The 5,176-nt window shown below is 40.6% G+C and overlaps 1 non-coding gene across 1 annotated transcript; it reads left to right on the top strand.

The window, feature by feature from the left end:
- Positions 1–1,191: 1,191 nt before the first annotated feature.
- LOC125615442 lies at positions 1,192–1,296 on the top strand. The gene has a single exon (XR_007346097.1). It is a non-coding gene; the product is annotated as a U6 spliceosomal RNA (small nuclear RNA).
- Positions 1,297–5,176: the final 3,880 nt, after the last annotated feature.

Below are 5,176 nucleotides of genomic sequence, written 5' to 3'. Positions count from 1 at the left end.
AGCCTTTCAATCACCTCTCTTAAAGCCCCCCCTTCCTGCTGATGGGTAGAATCACAGACTTTGGGACAGGAGTCCCCAGTATTTCTCCTTTCCTAACAAAGCAATAAACCTTCTCTTTTCTTTTTCTCAAAACCGAGTCTTCCTCATGGGTTGGCATCAGAGACAAGGACTAAGCTTGCAGCAGTATCTCCAGCTGCTGTAGTGTACACTGGCTTCATTGCCAGTGTTTTCTACTGGCTGCTGAGAAGATGTGTTGTACTGGTATCTTTTTTGTTTTTGTTTTGAGCCCTATTTTGTATTTTTATTTAGAGACAGGGCCTCAACTGAGTTACTTAGTGCCTCACCATTGCTGAGGCAGGCTTTGATCCTCCTGTCTCAGCCACCCAAGCTGCTGGGATTTCAGGCATGTGCCACCACACCCAGCCTACTGATATCTTAAGTATTATTCAGGTAGCCTTTTTTTTTTTTTTTTAAGTTTTATACATATATTAGTTGTAGGTGGGCACAATGTCTTTTTTTTTTTTTTAATTATTTTTATGTGGTGCTAAGCATCGAACCCAGTACCTCACCTGCACTAGGCGAGCACTCTACCACTGAGCCACAACCCCAGCCCCTATTCAGGTAGCTTTTTTTGTTTTTGTACTAGAAATGGAACCCAGGGACACTTTTTTTTTTTTTGAGAGAGAGAGAGAATTTTTTTAACATTTATTTTTTAGTTTTCGGCGGATACAACATCTTTGTTTGTATGTGGTGCTGAGGATCGAACCTGGGCCGCACGCATGCCAGGCGAGCGTGCTACCGCTTGAGCCACATCCCCAGCCCCAACCCAGGGACACTTTTGAGACAGAGTCTCCTGAGTTGATTCAGGCCTAACTTAGTTGCTGAGGCTAGCCTGGAACTTGCAATCCTCCTGCCTCAGGTAGCATTTTAAACAGAACAAGGTCATAAAGAGATGAATTCCAAAGCTGGTTTACAAAGTCCACAGTGTATGAAACGAAAAAAAAAATGTTGTTGAGCAGAACCTCCTCATATATTGCGAGCTACTTGGATTGTAGCTGGTATCATTTAGGAGGTAACAGTCGGAGATACTGTATGACTTGGAGATTTTTATTAATAATAAAGTTTGATGGTTCACTTGGCCAATACTTTACAAAATTAATCAGAAATTGTATTTAGAAGTTACTAAAGCAGAGCTCATAGCAGCAGCAATATAGTAAAACTGGAACAATACAGAGAAGGTTAACATGGCCCCTGCCGGAGGATAACATGCAAATTCACAAAGTGTTCGATATTTTTTTTAAAAGAATTGTTTACTAAGATAAGAATAATAGCAGAAGCACTTCCATCTAATGAGTACCATACTCTTGAGTTGTCCTTTCATTAAATTCTTATCCTCCTTTGTTAAATAAAAGTTTAAGGTCATTGTTTTAGAATAAACTCCTGTAGTAGCCTCAACAGACTAGACCAAAACCCAAAATGAAGGTGCTTGCTAAGGTTCCACCAAAAGAAACAATTATCTGACTTTCCCAGGAGTCAGGAAAGAGATGCCAAAATTACCAACAAGCCAGTTCCAGCAGCATGAAATTGAAGTTCTCTCAGCTTTCATCTTTACAAAACAAAACCCCCCAAACCTAAAGTAACCTGGTGTCAACCAATCGGTTTTCTGTTGTTCTGCCTCCTTTTCCTTTAGTTAGAGTCACTCTGAAATGATCAGTCCCCTTCTTGTTCCTTGTTTTTGCTTTCTTAGGCTTTTTCTGTCTATAAAACCAACATCTAGGGCCCGAGGGGGTAACTCAGTGGTGGAGCACTTGCCTAATTTGGGTGAGACCCTGCATTGCATTCCCAGCCCCTCAAAAAAGGAAAGTTGCTCAGCCTGAGGCAGGACAGAGAAATCAAAGGTAGGTGGAGAGGAGACAAAAGACAAAGAATAGCATTTTTTTAAAGATATTTTTTAGTTGTCAATGGATCTTTTATTTTATTTATTTATATACAGTGCTGAGGATCGAACCCAGAGCCTCACACATGCCAGGCAAGTGCTCTAGCCCTGAGCCACAGCTCCAGCCCCAAGAGAACTGAATTTTAGTCTGAGGTTCTGCATATCATTCAAGGCCTGTCTTTTCCTCAAGCCAGTCTGTCTCCCAGTACTATTACTTCCAAATTTTGGGGAAATCTGTACATTCTATTTTTTTGGTACTGGAGGTTGAACCCACTCTACTACTGTTACAACCCCAACCTTTTGATACAGGGTTTCACTAAAGCTGGCTTTAAACTTACAGTCTCCTTCCCCAGGCTCCCAAATCACTGGGACTACAGGTGTGTGCCATTGCACCTGAATGCAAATCTTAAAGTTACCTAGATCTACCCACTTAGGAAAATTACCTTGTGCACTGTTAATTATCCACTAAATACATTAAGTCGAGAGAGACAATATATAAAGAAACCAACTTAGGAGAGTTTCCATTGTTGTCTGCATTATCTGATTCTCAAGACCTGAGAACCACCAGACTGATATCATCCTCACATACCTCACCATGTGCTGAGAGCCATAGCCAAGTAGGAATGATGCATTGCATTTTGGGTTGAAAGGTGACCCTGCTCAGGGATTAGGGTGGCTCTGGGTTTAGGGTGGATCCTACTGGGAATAGGGTGGCTCCAGGATTAGGGCGGATCCTGCTAGGATTAGGGCGCATCCTGCTGCCTCAGGCGCCCGCTCCTTTGGAGTTCCCGTTGAGTTCTCGCAGGGTTCTGAGAGAATTGGTGCGCGGAGCCGAGTGGAGGCAGGGTGTTCACAGGAAGTGTGAGTAGAGTATCAGTGAGAGTTCAGGAAAAAAGAGTTGCTGTTTGAATCTGCAGAGTGTCGGTGAATAAAGAGTTGCTGTTTGAATCTACAGAGTGTCGGTGAATAAAGAGTTGCTGTTTAAATCTACAAGGCTTCGGTGGTGGCTCGGTTATTTTGTGCCCAGCCAGACTGCGGCAGCCATGCCCACCCCTCACTTGTTTCATTTAAAAGAGGAGGTTCCACACATAAATCAGTTGTTCCTGTACACCATTGGTGAATTGACTGAAAGAGAAATTAGGAAAACTCTCCCACTCACGATAGATTCAAAGAAAATAAAATACTTGGGAATCAATCTAACAAAAGAGGTGAAAGACCTCTACGATGAAAACCTTTGTAGAAATAGAAAAAAGCAGTCATAAAATTTATTTGTTAAAATAAGAGGCCCAGAATAGCCAAAGCAATCCTTAGTGAGAAAAACAAAGCAGTAGGCATCACAATACCAGACTTTAAGTTAGACTACAGAGCTATAGTAGCAAGAACATTGTGGTATTGGCACCAAACTACATGAAGACCAATGGAACAGAATAGAAGACACAGAGACACTCCCACATAAATAAGTTCTCATACTAGTCAAAGGCGCCATAAACATACATTGGAGAAAAGAAAGCCTCTTAACAAATGGCGCTGGGGAAACTGGGAATCCACAAGTCGCAGAATGAACTTGAACCCTTATCTCTCACCCTGAACAAAAATCAACTCACAGTGGATCAAGGACCTAGGTGTTACACCAGAGACCCTGAGCTACTAGAAGAAAATGTAGGCCCAACTCCCCATCATGTTGGCTTAGGAACTGACTTCCTCAACAAGACTTCTAAAGTACAAGAGGGGAAATCAAGAACCAATAAATGGGATGGTATCAAACTAAGAACTTCATAGCAAAGGAAATATTGAAGAATATGAAGTGAGAGCCTACAGAATGGGAGAAAATCTTTGCCACCCACACCTCAGGTAGAGCACTATCTCCAGGAAATACAAAGAACTCAAAAAACTTAACAATAAAAAAAAATAATAACCCAATCAATAAATGGGCAAAGGAATTGAGCAGGCACTTCACNCATTTATTGAAATTTATCACTTAATACCTCTTCTTTTTTTTTTTTTCCTTTTGGTATTGGAGATTGAACTCAGGGGATCTTAACCACTAAGCCATTTCCCCAGTCCTTTTTATTTTTTATTTTGAGACAGGGTCTCAGTAAGGGGCCTAAATTGCTGACACTGGTTTTGAATTTTATTTATTTATTTATTTTATTTATTTATTTTTTTTTTGGAGGGGAGTACCATCGATTGAACCCAGGGCACTTAACAACTGAGCCACAGCCCTTTTTTATATTTTATTTAGAGACAGTCTTGCTGAGTTGCTTAGGGCCTCACTAAATTGCTGAGGCTGGCTTTGAACTTGTGATCCTCCTGCTTCAGCTTCCTGAGCTGCTGGGATTACAAGTATGTGCCACCATGCCTAGCAATATTATCATTTTGATACCTGGGATTGAACCCAGGGGCTCTTTACCACTGAACTACATCCCCAGTCCTTTTTAAAATTTTTAATTTTGTTTTTTTTTTAATATTTATTTTTTAGGTGAACACAATATCTTTATTTTTTATTTTTATGTAGTATTGAGGCTTGAACCCAGCGCCCCGTGCATGCCAGGCGAGCGCGCTACCGCATGAGCCACATCCCCAGCCTTAATTTTTTTTTTTTTTTTTATTTTGAGAGAGGTTCAAAATTGCCCAGGTTCTTCGATTTGCAGTTCTCCTGTATCAGCCTCCCAAGTCACCATGATCACCATACCTGGCTGACTTTACTATTATTTTGAGGTAGAATATCAGCTCTTTAAAGGAATTATTAAAGCACAACTTGTACAGTATTCAAATTGCAAGGCCTTTCAACTCCCCCTCATCTCTGTAATATTCTTTCCCTATTGAATTTTTATAGACATGCCCAAATAACTGTCAGATAAACCAAGATACAGTGTATCGTCAATGTCCAGCTACTCAACAGGCTTCCTCTCAGCTGATCAGCCTCTATGGACACCACCAAGCAACCACTATTCTGACTTTATCACTGTAGGTTAATTATTATCTTTTCAACTTTATATGAATGGAATTATATATTATTCACCTGTGAATTTATTTTTTTAATATTTTTTTAAATTATTTTTAGTTTTCGGCGGACACAACATCTTTGTTTGTATGTGGTGCTAAGGATCGAACCCGGGCTGCATGCATGCCAGGCGAGCGCGCTACCGCTTGAGCCACATCCCCTGCCTCACCCGTGAATTTAACAACTTCTTTTTTCTTTTTTTTTTCCTTTCTTTTTTTTTTTTTTTTTTTTTTTTT

This window comes from Marmota marmota, unplaced genomic scaffold (assembly GCF_001458135.2).
Source record: "Marmota marmota marmota unplaced genomic scaffold, marMar, whole genome shotgun sequence".
Taxonomy (NCBI): domain Eukaryota; kingdom Metazoa; phylum Chordata; class Mammalia; order Rodentia; family Sciuridae; genus Marmota; species Marmota marmota.
Note: the sequence above shows the minus strand (reverse complement) of the source record. Positions and strands in the feature narration are given on the sequence as shown.